General features: G+C 48.2%; 1 protein-coding gene across 1 annotated transcript in view; it reads left to right on the forward strand.

Moving 5' to 3' along the window:
* TMEM132D (transmembrane protein 132D) overlaps positions 1-18,763 on the forward strand; it is a 1,618,295-nt gene that overhangs the window by 975,211 nt on the left and 624,321 nt on the right. The window lies entirely within an intron of this gene.

Raw genomic sequence — 18,763 nt, forward strand, 5'->3', positions numbered from 1 at the left:
AGCAAGCCCTCCATAAGGCAGAGATAAGGTGGAGACTCCATTACTGTCAAATAGAGGCTGAAACTTTTAAAACCCTACTCTCAAAATATAAGGCAGACATCTTGGAGAGAAAGTCAGCTTTCTATGAGGGAAGAATTAGGGAGGCGATAAACATACAGCGAGAGACCTTTATGATATTAAGGGAGCTCACGCAACGGGATGGGAAAATTTCTATGTGTGATCAACCAGACTGTGACTCCTTCCAAAATTTATTTCTTCAGAAGGTACAGGATATCATTACTGATATCAACGCACGGCCAGTTACAACCATGCTGCCCAGTCAGGTTGCTCAGGTGCCGTCTAGGACTATGAACAGTTTCCCCCCCATCGACGACAAGCGCTTAGCGGAACTTGTTGGACAAATCAAATCCGGCTCTAACATAGACCCATGCCCCCCAAAAATTTTCAAAATGTCCTTGCCAGGCATCCAGCCCCAGGTGCTGAGTCTATTGAACAACTCACTGAAAGCAGGTTATCTGCCAACTCAGAAGAAGGAAGCTAGGGTCTCCCCACTTCTAAAGAAAGCAGGAACGGACACGAAAGCCTTAAAAAACTATAGGCCTATCTCGCAGTTACCATTCCTGAGTAAGATCCTAGAAAAACACGTCCTGGGCACATTAGCCGGTCATCTGGAGGAACACCATCTCCTTCATGCCAGGCAGGCTGGGTTTCGGCCCCTACATAGCACAGAATTAGTCATGGCCTCGGTCGAGCTGAGAGTCAGGGCAGACAATAAACAGCCATGCGCCCTGATTCTCCTAGACTTATCGGCTGCTTTTGATACGGTCAGCCACACCATCTTGCTGGACCGTATCGCGAAGCTGGGGATCACAGGCCAGGTGCTAAAGTGGCTGGAATCCTTCCTGTCAGGTCGAACCCAGAGAGTGCAGCTAGGAGACCAGCAGTCCGGGATCAGTGAGGTGACTTGGGGGGTGCCACATGGGTCAGCTCTATCCCCCCTGCTTTTCAATATCTATCTACAACCGTCGGTGAAGGAGCTCATGCGTATGAACTGCGAAATCTTCAATTACGCAGACGATACCCAGCTATTGGTTCAGCTGGAAGACACTAAAGAGGCCCAGGAATCAGTGAGGAACCTGCTCAGTTTCACGGTCAACTGGATTATTATTATTTATTAATTGGGTTTTATTAAGCGCAGACTACCCGGAGGCCTCGTAGCGCTGAGTGTGACTGGGGAGACAGGTGAGGGTAGGGAAATTTACGTGAAAAGGAGGGTTTTTAGTTTCTTACGGAATTTTAGGAGGTTGGGTTCACCACGCAGGAAGACTGGCAAAGCATTCCACGCCTTAGCTGCATTCCAAGAAAAGGAACGGCCTCCCCATCTGGCACGTTTGACTTTGTTCTCGGTGGCCAGAAAGGCTGTGCTGGAGCGCAGCGACCTGCGGGGGAGGTATGGGGTGGCCAAAGAGCAGATCATTGCAGGCGCTTCCTTCCACATAGCCTTGTGCATAAAGCACATTGATTTAAACAGTGTTCTGGCCTTGATGGGTAGCCAGTGGAGTTGTTTTAGAGCAGCAGTCCCTGAGTCCCGCCGGTTAAGGCCCAGCAGGAGGCGGGCTGCTGCGTTCTGCGTGACTTGGAGCTTTTTTGTTGTAGTCGCCGGGGCCCCTAGGTACAATGCATTCCCGTAATCTAAACGGGACAGAATAATGGCTTGCACCATGATCCTACGGGCTTGTGGGGGGAGGAGTGGTAGTACTTTCCTGAGCATGCGCATCATGCCGAAACAGGTGGCCGATACGGTCGTTGCTTGATGGTTAAAATTGAGATTAGCATCAAGCCAAATGCCTAGGCTCTTTATTTGGGGTTTGGATTGGGGTTGGGTGCCCATGCATGGGGGCCAGTTCGGGAGCGGACAGGAAATGTTTGGGTTTCCCAGAATCATAAGCTCCGTTTTATCACCATTAAGTTTCAGGTGGGAGCTGGCCATCCATTTATTAACTGCCACTAGACATTTCTCAAGCCTAGGTGGGGAGGCGGTGGTTTGGTTCATGGAGACGATCAATTGAGTATCGTCAGCATATGTGACTAACTCCAGGCCAAATGAATGGACGATGTCTGCCAAAGGGAGCATATATATATTAAAAAGGGTGGGGCTCAGGGACGAGCCCTGAGGTACACCCTGATCAAGAGGCCATATCCTAGATTGTGTGGTACCCTCGACTACTCGGAAGGAGCGGTTTTCCAGGAAGGATTGTAGCCAGCGAATGGCTGTTCCTGATACTCCGATTTGCTTGAGACGATGGATGAGGATGATGGTGTTCACAGTGTCGAAAGCGGCACTCAGATCAAGCAAAATAATTGCTGTAGTGCCGCCTGCGTCCATCTGTTTCCTAGCTAGCTCAATCACAGTCAGAAGAGCTGCTTCCGTACCCAGCCTGGGGCGGAAACCTGCCTGAGAATCATGAAGTATATTGTTTGATTCTAGGTATTGAGTGAGAGATGTGTTGATGTGTCTCTCGAGCAGTTTACTGACCCATGGGAGCAGGGATATAGGGCGGTAGTTGGCCATATTATCTGGATCCAGGGAGGGTTTTTTCAGGAGAGCTCGTACTTGGGCTTCCTTCCAGGCCGCAGGGACTATGCCGGTAATGATGGAGTTGTTGAGGATGTTGAGAATAACTGGCCGTATTGTGTCTGTGATCTTTTTTAGGTGGCAAGGCGGTGCAGGATCACTAGGGGATCCAGATTTAACTTTCCTTATTATGTGCTCCAAATCGTCTGCTCCTATTGGGGGGAACTCTTCTAGTCTGTGAGGTGTGATGCCGGGTGGCATGGTTGCTTCAAGGTCAGCTAAATCTGGAGCTACAAATGCTGAAGAGATTAGTTGTATTTTTTTATAAAAATATTCCGCTTGATTTTTACATCGGAATTGTGCTTTGCTGGGGTCCTGGGGAGTGGATGGGGTGTCAATTAAAGATTTGGCTATTTGGAATATTTCTCTGGGACAGTTATGAGCGTTATTAATTTTGTCTTCAAAGAAGCGGGCTTTGGTTGAATTAATCTCTGCTTTGTATTCTTTTATGGCATCATGATGGTTTGTTTTGGCTGAGCTGCTGCGAGAAGCCCTCCAAGATCTTTCTAGCTTCCTGCAGTGTCTTTTCATATCTTTAAGTTTGGAAGTGTACCATGGTGATGCCTTAGATTTAGTTTTTTCCCTTAGTGTTGTTATTGGTAACACAGAGTCAAGGGCCTTGGAGATCCATTGGGAGTAATTATCATATAGTAGTGTTGGGTCATCCGTAGCTTGTGGGGTGGTGGTGAGTAGGGCATCTGTCCACTTATCGACAGAGAGCTTAGTCCATTCTCTTCCTTGAAGCGATGTACGCGGGGGTGGTGGAGCGGAGGCAGTGTGTAGCCACCGTAGCGGGACCAAATAGTGGTCAGACCATGTGAGGGCCACAGGGGTTCCTACCACTAGCCTGTGGTCGTTACTAAACACTCCATCCAGAAGGTGTCCTTTCTCATGTGTGGGTTCGAAGCCCCTCTGTGTGAGTTGGATAGCTTCTAAATTTTCTAACAAGGCTTTAGTTGAGGGATCATCTGGATTATCCAGATGTATATTAACATCACCTAGTATGGTGAGATGTGGGCTAATAACAGCTAAATCAGCGACTTTGAGTTGTAGAGAATCGAGAAAATCCCCCATTTGGTTTGGTGGGCGGTAGATGAGTATGCCTGAGAAAGTCGCCGTAGGAGAGAGGTCGAGGGAGAATTGCATGCTTTCGCAATTTGATATTGAGCCTGCATTGATCCTGCATTGGTAGTGATTTTTGTATAGAATTCCTAAGCCTCCTCCTCTTCCTTCTGCCCTGTCGACTCTTTGTAATAGGTATCCCTGTTGCAGACCAACAATCTGTTGAAAGTGAGCGCTGATAAAACGGAGGTGCTGGTGATCAGCAACCGAGAGAATCCCTGGAGTGACCGGTATTGGCCCCCAGAGTTAGGAACTACTCCTTCTCCAGGGCTGGTGGTAAAAAGCCTGGGTCTGAGGATCGATGCAGACCTATCGATGGCCCCTCAAGTTTCAGCTGTGGTTGGCTCTTGCATAGGTGTGTTGAGGGAATTACGAAAGCTAGTCCCCATCTTATCAGCCTCCACCCTGCAATCGATCGTATCTGCCACAGTCATTTTGAGACTCGACTTTGGCAATGCCTTATATCTCGGCTTGCCACAGAAGCTGTTGAGGAAGCTGCAGGTAGTACAGAATGACGCAGCAAGGCTGATCTACTCCCTGCCCAGAAACTCGCACGCAACTCCCCTGCTTCAGAAGCTGCACTGGCTACCAGTGAAATTTCGAGTTCAGTTCAAGTGTCTCTGTGTGGCCCATAAGGCACTCTTTGGTAAAGCCCCAGAGTACATTAAGCAACGTTTGAAGAGGTTTGTTCCTGGGAGACCTCTGCGTTCAGGAAAAACCTCCAATCTGTTTCAACCCAGGTTCAAACTAAAAACCAAAGGAGGCAGGGCCCTGTCTGTGCTTCTCCCCCAACTGTGGAATGAGCTCCCGGCCACTCTGAAGGAAGAATCACAGCTACTGCCCTTCAGAAAAAAAACTGAAAACCCACCTATTCAGGAAGGCAATGACTCCAGCTTAAGTGGTGGAACAGCTGAGGGTTTGGGATACCAGTGTGTTATGTTCCTCTGTTAAGCGCTTAAAGACCGGCGGTGATAGGCGCTATATAAACAATCTATAACATAACATATAACATTATTCCACTAAAATCCATGGAGTTACATAAAAACTCTGCGAGATTCTGTGAAGTTCTATGAGCGGGCGGAATTCAGCACGTCTTGCTGCTCGTGCTGATTTTTAGCACCCACGCTTGTTCCACGCCGTAAAACTAGCACAAACATCACCTCACAGCGCCCCAGAGGGTCCTGCTTCTTTCTGCCACTCAAGTAGAGTTTCTCCTCGAGCCCCAGCTTTCTCAGCGTGAATGATTGAGACCTGCTGCAGCTTCCCGCATTAAAAAATCTTTCCAGGGGGCGTTCTAGCACCTGAAAATTACACTGGGGGATGCACATTCCTGCTTATGCTTGCCAATGTAATGTTGGCAAGCCAGGTGTGGGAAAAAAATCTGCCTTGCTGCGGTTGGTGGAGTTTTGCCAGAACTCCACGTCCCAAAGGATCACAGAGTGGGCAAAACTGCGATCTGCACCCCCGGAGCAGAATTATTCACCCACTCCTAGTCTGTTCCTGTCAGCAGTGCAGTTAAAACATGTGAGTGCTATGGAATGCCAACTTCAGTCTGAACTCAAGAGTAGGAGCTGCTTCCTTTCACCAAATCAGATGCCTGAGTAAACCCTCCATCCCAGCCACCGCACCGCTGCTCCGCGGTAGTAGTCACCCTCCATCCCTGCCACCGCGACGCTGCTCTGCGGTAGTAGTCACCCTCCATCCCTGCCACCGCGACGCTGCTCCGCGGTAGTAGTCACCCTCCATCCCTGCCACCGCGACGCTGCTCCGCGATAGTAGTTGCTTTGAAAAACTCAGGACTACATGACAGAAAAGCTTTGTAGTTTGGACTATTAAATGAACCAGTTAAAAGAGTTCAAAAGGTAAAAAATACAGCAGCAAATGTGAGCTTTGGGTCAGAAAGCATGAACCCCTAGCCCCCATCTCAGAGCACTGCGCAGGCTCTGCAGAAGAGACGGAAGGACATTCGAGATTCTGTGCCTCGAGGACTTTGAAGGGTCAGCTCAGAAATTCCTGCATGAAAATCCTATACGTTGAACTCCCATGAGCAATCTACAATAAACTGATGAGCATCTCCTAGTGACCTCCAACCCCGGATGCCAACCCAGGGGTGACCAACAGTTCTCAATGGCAGCGCTTCACCTCTGGAACACCTAACCTGAGAAATCCACCACCCCCACCCCCAACCCTTGGTACAGTTCAGAACAGAGCTTAATACTCACATGTCTAACCCCATATAACCCTCCACCAAGTACGCTGCAGTCTTATAATGTCTAATAAACTAAAAACCAACAAGGGGACTTGGTGGTTGTAGCCACAACTGTCCATCCTGAGCCTCCGGACAATGTCCCGTACAACGGTGGCCATCCATCCTGGCCACCGGAAGCAGACTTGGCCTCACGGACCAGGGCCCCCCAGTGAGCCCATGCCCAATGGATATCTGAGATATGGGGGGGGCTCAGGGGCTTCTCTTCATATTCTGCAGGGGGGGACAATCATTTTGCTTGACACCACTCTCATGGACACTGGATGGACAGGGACCGTGTAACCAAAACCTAAAAGTAGGGCATTAGAAACATCAAATGGAACCCTTCTTGACATTTATTCTCATTTCCTGATTCAAATGCCTAGAAGCAATTCAGTTTTAGAGTGTGTGCTATACAAGAAATATGATCAAATGGCCTATTTCAAATGTTTTCATGCAACGCAACACAGCAAGACAGCTTGACACTCAGCGCTGAGTGAAAGGGAGAAGGGAGAAGGCAGGAATGGCCCATATCTACCAAGAAATGGCGCATTCCTGTCCTCTGCCAGCACTGATTTGGAATCAACAGCCTAGTGCCAACGCAGGCACGCTTGCGTCATGGAGCAAAGGTGCCTGCGTTACAAGCAGGATTGCTTTTGTGCAGGAAGGGACACCTGCCTGCACACAAACAATCCTTGGAAGCATTCTCCTCTCCCTAAGAGTGCTGCAAGATGAAGCACACTTAAAAAGAGTAAACTACGAGGACAAATAAATATATTTCTCCACATTGTGCCTTTGGTGGAAAAGTGTAAAATTCTGATACATTCCCAGGCCACCCAGTGTTGGAAAATCTGGTAAAGCTTCAAAATCCATGGGTGGATGTGTGTAAACACCCTTGCTCCATCCATGAAACACCACCCTGGGGCGGAGTAACTCAACGCAGCGTCTCGCTCAACCTTGTGTTATCCCAGATTTACCAAGCCACGCAGAGCCATGCAGAGCTACGTGGAGCCACGCAGAGCCACGCAGAGCCATGCAGAGCCATGCAGAGCCACGCAGAGCCACGCAGAGCCATGCAGAGCTACGCAGAGCCATACAGCGCCACACAGAGCCACGCACGGTGTTCTTGTTTGTCTTGAAGAAATTCCATTCTAGGTTTTACATTGCCATATGTTGCCTTGCATGGTGCAAGTGTGACGCAAGATCTAGGTAAATATGGGAAACATCCTTTACAACACAACTTTTACAACGCACTACCATTACGACGCAACTTTTACAATGCAAGGATAGGGGATAGTTTAATTTACTATCCAACACCTTCCCTACTATCCACAGGGACTGGAGTTGGAATAGTAAATTAAACTATTCACTATCCAGCGCCCCCCAACGCAAGTCGTTGTAACGACTTGCGTTGTAAAAGTTGCGTTGTAATGGCATGTGTTGTAAAAGCATGCGTTGAAACGTCATAAAACTGATAAATATGGGCCAAAGTATAGACACAAAGGTCATTGTGTCATAATGAGGGCAAAGTAAAAAAACTTTCACTGGAATTGGGGTCAGAATCGCTCACTAGTGACACAGGGTGAGGTCTTGCACATGGGGCGGGGTTTGAAACTTCACACTGGAGGAAGGGGCTGAAGTAGTTCCTTCACCGGCCGCTCTTTTTACAACGGACCATACCAGCATCAGTCCCTTCAATTGCCACCAAATATTGACAGTGCAGCCATTACAATTTCCGATTAGTAAAGTAGTGCTCTGATGTACCAGAAGTGAAACAAATGGCGAGATGTACGACCCACCAATTTGCGACTAGCAAATTGGTATGTATAACAGTGTGTCAGACACTGTTAGCGTTTCCTAATGGGGTCGCAAATTGCAGGCCTCATGAATATTAATGAGGCTGTCGCAATTTAGGACCCCATTTGGAATGGCTAGCACTCACAGGGTTTGTGGCCTGCTGGGGTCAGCAGACCACCATGACTGAGACTGCTTTTAAATAAAGCAGTCTGTTTTTTTAAATGCAGCCCGTTTTCCTTAAAGGAAAGCTGCATGCATTTAAAAAAGAAAAATTTAACTTTTCAGTTTCATTTTTTTAAGGACAGGCAGTTCCTGCCTGCTCTAAAAATATTTTCTCACACACTCACAAAGGGGAAGGGGTCCCCTGGAGACCCTTTCCCGTTTGCAAGTGGCTTACCACCTAATTGAAGTAGGTGGTAAACAGCGAGTGTTTTGCAGCTGCAAATGAGGTGGCAAAACAATTGTACATGGCATGGTGACTTGCTCTTAGGAAGGGACGCCCCTTCCTAATTGCTGGAGTCGCAAATGCTATTTTGTGAGCCAGTGACTTGCAAAATAGCATTTGTACATGCCATTATCCTTTTTTGCCGTCGCAAATGTGAGGATTTCTCATTTGCGGCCGCAAAAAAGGGTTGTACGTCTGGCCCATAGTGCCCAATGGAAGTCTTAAAATCTATTTTACAGCACAAAAGTGTACGCCTGCTCAAAGGGCACTGTTTATAACATTGTGGGGTGTGTGTTATGTTGGTGCAAGCAGCACATGCCTTTACCCCCCTCTTAACGTGTTGATCTCTGTCATTCTACCTTGCACCAGTTGCCAAGGTGTGCCTAGGTGTGACTTCGCAGAACTATCAGCATCTGCCATCGCAGCTGCATCAGCAGGTCAGCCACCAAAGCAGGAGATAACAAAACATATATTTGTAAAGCGCACATTCACCCCTCAGGACATCTTGGTGGTCTTACTGTTATTCAGCTAATTTGTCCTCATTTTATCAACCACAGAAGTAAGAAACTCAACTCAGTGATACTCATTTTATCAACCTCAGAAAGATGAAAGACTGCGGGACCCGGTAGGATTCTAACCTGTGACCATGATGTCAAACACATACTGCTCGATTGGAGGTATAAGTTCACACCGTAAATGAGGTGGGGGGTGCTCAAAAACATTCCCCTGGTGGTACTAGTCAATCTTCTTACCACTGGTGAACTCAATACTCTTACCACTCGCAAACTCAATATTCATACCACTGGTGAACTCAATATTATTAGCACTGCTGAACTCCTCCTGAAGAGCGAATGAGCTGTGGGGTATTGGGGGGGGGGGGGCTCATATATATTCTCTGGGGGCACTAGTCATTATTCTTACCAATGGTGAACTCTCCTAAGTGAATGAGCTGGAGGTGGGGGTGCTTGGATACATTTCCCTGGGGCAGTAGTGAATTTTCTTATTACCGTTGCTCTGTCTTTTGAATAAAAATCCTCACACTAATGTAATGTAATGTAAATGTATTTATATAGCGCAAATCACCGACCCGGTATCTAAGCGCTTGCTTAGGGAACCCGTCCTGGTATTCCCCTGTGAGATAACCCCGACAGGGTATCCACAAGGTGAAAGCCAGGCATCCCACCGCGAGGGGCCGTTGTAGAGATTAAGCAAGCTATTGCCCAGAGTCGCAGAGTGTGAATCCGTGAGTCGAGTAGGCACCGGAGCGAGAATTGTCGAGTTCGTGGAACTTTGAGCCCAAGACCCGCCGAGGCGGGGAATTGACCCGTGGTCCAGGACCGATCTCAGCTTCCGGGTCTGCCGCCTCTAACCCCTGAGCCACACTTCTCCACTTTTCACACTTTCTTGCATTTAGACCACATAGAATGTGTACATTGAAAAGTCAAAGGCACACACTTTTTTTGTTTTTTTTTACACTGAAGACCACAAGAAGACTTTGTACTCCGAAAACTACTATTACACCTTCAGGGATTATATTAATATATATAAAAAAGTGGAAGACAGTACATCACAGACATATACATGACGTGACTCTTCAAGACTTTGGATCTCAGTCAACAACAACAACTGAATATTTAACAACCAAAAAACATTGAAAAAAAACATTGATAAGTGTACAATATATGTATCATACTTTTTTATACATATATATGTACAGTGAATTTGTCTTTTTCCTTTGTTTTATTTATAGCCAAACTACGCAAATAAATCTACATCAAGGTGATCCAGCAACTGGCGGAAGGCCCAATGAGAGGTTTGGGCTCACATTCAACGTTGAAGAACTGACAAGTTCCTAGCAGTGGATGCTCGTTGCCCTCAAATCCTTGAAAAATACACTAACACGTTTCGACCTGTCATTTATGTGGCGGTCTTCCTTAGGGCATATAGGAGTAGGGGATACTATAGGTACAACATAAATGTGTGGATTTGAGTAGTCTGGGTTTGTTTCTTGATATCCAAATATTCACCTCTGTACTTACGCATTAACATACCATAATTGTTCATTGAATGTGTCACCGCGCTGATGCTCAAGGTGAACCTTTCTGCAGATAAACAATCATTGAAAAAAAATGACGTTTCGCAGAATATATATTTGCTGCATTAAGCAGCCCACACAGAAGTATAAAAGCGCCATTGCTGATTGTTTATGTGCAGAAAGGGACACCTTCCTGCACATAAACAATCACTCTCCTGCTTTACAGACACTCTTGCACTATGGTGAAGGGAGCCTGCATTGGTGCTAGGCAACTAAATTAGCACCAGTGCGGGGGGAAATGCAGGTCTGCACCGTATTCTTGTAAATACGGTGCAGCCCTGAGTTTCGGAAGTGGTAGAGTGCAGCTTTAGACCGATGAGGTTAACGCCACACTCCGCTCCTCCTCTCATAAATATGCCCCCCTGGGTTACATTATGAAAGCCCCATGGACCACAAATGGTCATAACTCTCAAAATCACAGAGCCGCCCCACATATACCAGACAACACATTACAATATGAGGGATATCACTTCAGGTAAAACAGACCTATTTGCTTTATCAAGGGTTAACCATTTTACAATATCTACAAACCACATGTTAAAAACACCATCATTTTTGGCGCAACAGCAATAATTAATAATAACCTTGTTAAAAAGCAGCAATGAAGATCAATGAAACATATCAACCTTGATCAGTAATCCCTGTCAACGTTATGTTCATAAAGCATTCTAAAATGTCCTTAACATGTCTGTAGTTTATATATTCTTTTAGGCCACATAAAATGCAATCCTTACACAGCCCACCACTTTCAAGCACAACAAATACTACCAGAGACTCTGCCCCCAGAGTGCCCAACACCTGAGGTGTCGGGATCTTTTTATGCACATTCAGGTCACATTAAAAAACAACCATAGAACCAGCGCCTAGAGAGCCCTGCTCTCCCAGCTGTCAAGCCAAAGCTCCAGCCTCGGGAGTGCTTTGGAAAACCAGACAAAACTTCCGGGCAACCTTGCTACATTTTAAGATCCTGCCAACATAGCATTATATTTTTTTATACATTCTGGCGGAGATGCTGCTTTCCTGTATCCTCCCCCACTCTTTCTTAGCTTGTTGTTGGTGCTCCTGTCTTCTTGGGGCTACCAAAGGAGGAAAGAAACATATGCAAATTAGCCCCAAAGAGCATTATGGAGCGCTCCTGCCGGGAAGCAGTGAATATGTAATTGTCGGCTCTCCCACTGTTTTCAGGAGAGCCGTACTGCAGATAAGCAGCCTTGTGCCGCAGGTTTCTTTCTATGTGGGGTCCCCAGTCCCGCCTCAGATATGCCCAACCTAAGTGAAGGGGTGGAGTCAGGGGGAGGGGCCCCACGGCACCCGTGACCCTCAGGCCGGACTGGCTGTAGCGGGCACTGGGCAATCTCCCAGTGCGCCGCACGGGTGGGGGGCCGGTTTGGGGCCCCTGGGGCCGTTTTTGTAACAGGGTTGTTTTTGCAGCATAGCTGCAAAATCGGACCTGTAACAAAATCGGCCGAAAACTAACCCTGGCAAAGAGCTCGGTGGCCCCCAACAACCCCCGGGGGGAGGGGGGGGCTGATCACTTTGCCTGGTCCGGTTTTGGTTCCCAGTCCGGCCCTGGTGACCCTGGCCTAATCCCTACAATTGGCCTCCTTCCTCAGCCAGCACAACGGAGAGAGCCTGTCCCTCTTCTCCCGTCCACTCTCTATCTGGGTGGAAGGATGTCTACTGTGGTCCCTCCTCACCCCCAGGCATGGGCACAGGGGCGGAGTAAGCACTCTGAGGCCATTCTGTTGCTCAGGGACAGTGGGTGGGTTCCTGGGGCTTCGTATTTGCTTTGTGTCAGCACCCAGGGGAGATGGAAGCCCCATGTGGTAATAGTGAGCCTGGGGAGGAAGCCCCATGCACCCCCCTCCCTGGGTAAAAATAAATAAATAATCCTTGTGCTGGCCACTGGGTTGCCCACCCCAGGGATAACGGAAAGGGTATGCAGCAGAGCCCCAAACACCCTCTCTCCCTTGTGCAAGAGTTTTTAAAAGTTCTAGAAGCCAGGTCCTCCAGGCTAATCCTAGGGTGCCACATCACCTTTCCACCCCTGTTCCAACCCTCCTGCAGAGCATGCTGGGACAGTTCAAGACAGCATCATCAAGGAGTCACTGGTCACATCTGTTCTTGGGGTCTCTGGTCCGCCCCTCGCTGACAAACTTAAGAGGGCCTTTACCACCAAAACGTCAATGAGTGTCCCCTTCCCCCCTTCTGTGTTGCTTTCTGCTGTCTGGGCTGCCTCCTCTGGGGGCAGCTCCGGTGGACCTGGGCTGTCCCCAGGCCTTGTACAGCATCACAGGTAATTAAGAGATGCAGAGAGCAGAGTAATTAACTTGGCCAAGCAGTGTGACAAAAGGCCTGGACTCATCATGAGCTGAGGCAAGAAATATGACAATTCTAGATCACCCCTAACAGTTTCATGAATGGACTTGGGAACTGCTCACATGAACTGGGTGCATCTTTTCCACCCCAGTTTCATACCTCAAGGGACTTTGAAGTCAGGCCGAAGGGAAGCCCTCTAAGGCACATTTCCTCCTGTGTGTATAATACAGTGTCACCACAGACAAAACAGTAAATCACAAAGACTTTATTTATGATGGCAGGCTCACATGCACAGCTCACTCATGTGTGCACATCTGTGTGGACATGTGTTCACATGTAACCAGCCAAGTGTTCCTTATCCTAGCTGCATTACAGCAGACTTTTCATGAAGACGGACACTGGCAGTAAACACGTGCAGTGCATTTACCATGTGAGTGCTATGGGGGAAACAAATATAGTGAGACTCGCCCACTGTAAAAAGTCCAAAACCAAGTAATCCAAAAAGCAACATATTTGGGCATATTAAATAGGCAGAACCCATGTTGTAACACATGCATACATACCTGCACTTTGAAAGTTAGCTTCTATGTGGTTTTCAGTGTGATGGAGAGTCGAACGACAGCTCCCTAGTGTTTCAGGGTGTGGAAAGGAAGCCAAGTGTGCAGAAGTGCAAGAGGGCTCCCGGGTGTGCCAATGGCTCATGGGAGCTTCCCAGTGTGCCAAGCGTAGCAAAGCTTTATAGTGTGTTGTGGATATACAAGAGCCTCAAGTGCCCATCGCTAACGGCAACGCTCTACGGTGCCAGGGTCTCAGAGGAACTCCCCTCCATGGATATGGACATCTTTCAAGTGTTTCAGAGGTGTTGAGAGTTCCTTGGTGTGCCAGGGGTTTAGGAGACCACCTCAGTGTGCCAGAGGTGTAGAAAAGGAGTAGAACGGCTGTCTGGTGTGTCAGGGGTGTAGGGAGCCACATAGTATGCCAAGGACATAGGGCATCCCAGTGTGCCAAGGGTGCAGTAATGCTCTGCAATGCAGAGCTGTGTAGGAAAGGTTCCTGCCTTGTGAAAGGTGTACGGGAGCTTTCCTGTGTGTCATGGGTGCATGAAACCTCCGTTCTTGTACTGGGGCATAGAGGAGCCACCTACTTTGTAAGGATGAAGGCAGGGTCCCCAGTGAGCCAGAGGTGTGGATTAGTTCTATAGATAGCCAGGGATGTAGGAACATTTCCTAGAGTGCCTGAGTGTAGGGAAGTTCCTGTTGTGTCAATGATGTGTGAAATCACCATAGTGTGCAGGGGCATAGGGGAACTCCCCAAGTGTGCACGGGTGAAAGGGGGTCCACTGTTTATCAGTTGTGCAGGAAAGTTCCTTAATGTGTCTGTGGAGTAGTAATGTGACTGGGACACTATGCACCAGGTGTTCAGGAAGTCTCTATGGCATGCAGAGGTGGCTTCCTAGAGGGACTGTGTAGTAGGGAGCTCACTACTGTGTCAGGGGTGTATGAGGGACCTCTAGTCTGTAACACGTGTGTTCAAACCTCCAGATGTGGTCACCCAAACGAGTGTGACAGTTGCCAGCAGTAACAATGCAGCTGAGAGAAACAGATGTTTATGAATAAAGATACCTCTCCCACTTATCTGTGTCATCATTGGGACCCTTATCCAGTCCTGGTCAGATAGGTCAACCGAGACAGACTGCCCCTCTGATTTAGGGAGTCCTTTAGAAGAGGCTTTTGGATAAGACAAAGGGGATCAGGTCACTAAAATTACCTTAAGATAAACCCAAAGTATTTGTTTTATTGAGGGTGAGGGTAGCCTGGGTAAGAAGGAGAGTGGATGTGTAATGAGTGCTTATGGCTCATACATCCCTGAAAGTGCCAACATATTTCAGCCTGTTTTCGCACTGAGGCGGGTCAAAGACTTTCTTCAGGGCTACTATAGATCCCTATATCATTATTACATTTACTCATTCATATGAAAACATTTCTCTTTTAGGGGTGACATGTGTAAATGAGTGCATGTATTGTTCAGAAAGGATAAATCAGTATGATAAATGTACTAATTTGTATGAATCACTTCTAACAGAGAAATGCTTTCATATGAATGAGTACATGTAGCAGTCATGGATTTACACTTGCCCTGAGGAAATCCTTTGACTCATCTGGGGATGAAAACAGGTTGAAACATGTCGGCACTCTCAGTGAAGTATGAGTCGAAAGCATTTATTACACATCAACGCTCCTCTTGTAATCTTACCCTGGCATATCCTCAATAAAAATAAATATTTTGGTTTACCTTAAGGTAATTTTAGTACCCTGGTTCAACCTATTTTATCCAGAGACCTCTCTTAAAGGACTCCCTAAGTCAGAGGTGGGGTCAATACTGAAGTGTGTCTGAAAACAGAGGCAACTCAAGCAACATGTCCTTTCATATGGGGCAAGTCCTATGTGAAAATGCCTGCCTCAGTCTTACGCCTGCTGTGAGGCCGGTGTAAGGATTTGGCGCAGTGGCGTCCTAGAAGTGGCGTAGTGAAACCTGATTGATTTCACTGCACCATTTCTATGAGTCTTTTTTGCGTGGGAACATCAAGGCTGCATACATCATACCTTACAAGGGTATAATGTAGCACAGGGGTTTACAAAGTGATGCATCTGCTTAGATGTGTCACTTTGTGAATATGTTGCAGTATGGTGCATATTTTATGCAGCCGGTGCGTTACAAAAGGTGACCACCGGCGGCAGCACAATGGTCTCATAAATAAGCCCCCAGGGTCTCATTTATGAGGTTGGCTGTAGGGCAGCGCCACAGGCCTTCCTCCTGAGCTGCCCTACGGCAAAAGAAAAGTGCAGGAATGCACAGTATCTATCAGATACGACACATTCCTGTCCTTGTCCCCTGCGCCGGCGTACAATGGGCTGCCATGCATCAACGCAGGCGCCTTTTCACCATGGTGCAAGGGTGCCTGCATTGCGGGGATGATTATTTGTGTGCAGGAAGGGAAACCTTCATCTACAAAAACGAACACAGGATCCTATTTCCACCGTCTGTGTGTGCTGCATTCCACACTGCAGCACACAGAGAAAAAGAAAAACGAGGAGAAATAAAGATATTTCTCCTCATTGTCCCTCAGAGGCGTACGTTTTTGGCGCTGTCTCACAGTTACTATTTCTCGTAAATCAGGGGCTGTGTCAAAAAGCCATGGATGTTTCATGAACGCCCCCAGCGACATCCAGTGCACGCCCCTTTAACGCAGAACACTGCATTAATGAGATTGATATTTACGAGGCAGCATTAAGCAAAAAAAGTGGTTTAGTGCTGCTCGATAAATCTGAAACAGGCTCCTACGTCCCGAAACGTGCCAAAAAAATGAGGCCCCCTTATTATTATTATTTTTTTTTTATATATATTTATTTTATTTATAAAGCGCACTGTCACCTGACACGCATCCTGGCGCTGGCAACTCAAAGTGCAGAATAAAAGGTGTGCCCCACTGCTGACAACCAGCTAAGTCTTGGGAAACAACCACGTTTTTAATCTCCTTCTAAAAAGAAGGAGGTCTGAGCTCCAGTGGGAGTGCATTCCAAAGTTTGGCGGCAGCTGTTACCCCAAAGGTTTTACCACCTGACCTAACTTTCCTGAATCTAGGTATCTTCACCAGTCTCGCCAATGAAGACTGAAGAATTCTCACAGGAGCATACCACTCAAACTTTCTTTACAAAGAGACAGGCTTAGCCCATGCAGAGCCTTAAACACTAAACAAAGAGATTTAAACTGAACTCTGTCGCACTCGGCCGAGGAGGAAGAGGACCTTCTGGGCCAGCCTAGCGCTAACTTGGCTGCCGCTGACTGAATCCTCTGCAGTCTATCCAGAAGAAATTTCAGAGACTCCAGAGCAGGCGTTACAATAATCTAGTCTGCTAAGAATAGTAAGTACCCCCTCTCATGCTCATAGTGTAGTAGAGCTCCACAGGGTGTAGTGGCGTGTCCTAGTCTGCCCGGGGTGTAAGTAAGCTGTCCCAGCTCCACAGCCATCAGCGAGGCAGGACTGTGTTGAGGCTTCGAGAGATATTGACCCAGGAATCGCCTTTTCAGTGTTTCTCCGGCTGCTCGCACACTGCTGCCTCTCTCCTCGCAGCGCCTTCAGCTGCACTAATACCTCTGAGCGCTGCACAGAGAGAGCTTTTAAATTTGACATTTCATAGACGAGTGGGTGTTTTCTGGGGCCTGCGACTCCATCCCCCTAATCAGGTTTCCGGTTGTATTTGAGGGAGGCAGCATTTTAAAGGCTGCACAGGGTTCTTGCAGTAGAGTCTCAGCGCCGTGCCTCGCAGGAAGGAGGGGCACAGGAGGGGCTGGGGAGGAGGCCGTGATCACAAACTGCAGACCCTGGACCTCACGCCCACACACAGCAGCGAGGAGAGGTGCAAGAACTGTATATTGAGCTGTACCTCAAGTACAGACAGCAGCGAAGAACTGCTCACAAGCAGCCTGATGGGCTGTACCTCACGCCAAGACACAGAGGTAAAGAGGGGCTCACAAACACTGCTGTGAGCTGTACCTCACGCCTAGACACAGCGGTAAAGAGGGGCTCACAAGCACTGCTGTGAGCTGTACCTCACGCCTAGACACAGCGGCAAAGAGGGGCTCACAAGCAGCCTGATGAGCTGTACCTCACGCCTAGACACAGCGGCAAAGAGGGGCTCACAAGCACTGCTGTGAGCTGTACCTCACGCCTAGACACAGCGGCAAAGAGGGGCTCACAAGCAGCCTGATGAGCTGTACCTCACGCCTAGACACAGCGGCAAAGAGGGGCTCACAAGCAGCCTGATGAGCTGTACCTCACGCCTAGACACAGCGGCAAAGAGGGGCTCACAAGCACTGCTGTGAGCTGTACCTCACGCCTAGACACAGCGGCAAAGAGGGGCTCACAAGCAGCCTGATGGGCTGTACCTCACGCCTAGACACAAAGGTAAAGAGGTGCTCACAAGCACTTATACGAGCTGACTGCCTGTCTGCGCTATTTCTGTCTCGGGCCTCTGGGCGCTGCGCGGTACCTCTGGGGCTGGCCTGGTATTGTTACTTGAAATGTCGTTTGTTCCTGGGAGGAGGGGCCGGCCCCTCTGAGGGAAGAGGCCTCTCGCATCCCTGGATGTGTCTGTGGTCTTTAGTTTTATCCCTCGGCCTCTCGCGCCTTCGGAGGCCCCAGAGAGAGGCCCCGGTGTCACCCATGACCCTCCGGCCTCTTTATGGCTCCGTCGCGCAGCTCTGGGCCCCCAGCTCCCCAGTGGGGGCCTTCAGGTCCAAAGAGCCCCTCCTGCTCTCGGAACAGAGGAGCCACCGTTGAAAGGACGCTTTGTGCTCGTGTGAAGATATTGTGCAGGAATCCTTTTCATTCCTAAAGGGCGAGTATTCCAAAGGCGGCCCCTGCCCGCCCGACTGGGGTTCACTCATTCTCCGTTTGTGTCGATCAAGCTCTTACGGCTTCCAAAACTTTCATCCCTTTAAACCACGAGTCACATTTGATCACGTTGCTTCACGTTCATAAATGTATACACCAACGCTGCGAATTCATATAAACACGGCGTCAATCAGGGAAATATGTTAATTGTAATAATTAGTGTTTGCATAGCGCCTACTACCACCGGCAGCTGTCACGGAACTCTGTAAACAACAGATGTATTTGATTTTTATTTATTCACACTTTTCTGCGGTGCCGGAATATTCAAAACAGAGAGTAACTGAAGAGGCTACGATAACAGCTGATGCTTCACTTTCCCTGCGCCACCATGCAAAACCCTTACGTCACCATGGATGCGCCGTATTTACGATAAGGCGCACCATGGCGCAAGGATTTGCAGATGCGTCAGAAATTCTGATGCATCTGTTGACGGAAAAGTCACCCATTGCTGGAGTTGTGTCGCAAGCACGACGCAACTCCAGAAATGCGTGTTGCAGCCTATTCCCACTACACTGTGTCACTCCTTACGCCTGCTTCAAGCAGGCGTAACATTTTTTGAAGTGATGCAGTGAAATCTTGTAGATTTCACTGGGTCACTTTTACACAGCTTTCCTGCGTGGGAACGCCCACCCTGCATACATCATACCTGG

This window comes from Lissotriton vulgaris, chromosome 11 (assembly GCF_964263255.1).
Source record: "Lissotriton vulgaris chromosome 11, aLisVul1.2, whole genome shotgun sequence".
In the NCBI taxonomy this organism is placed as follows: Eukaryota; Metazoa; Chordata; class Amphibia; order Caudata; family Salamandridae; genus Lissotriton; species Lissotriton vulgaris.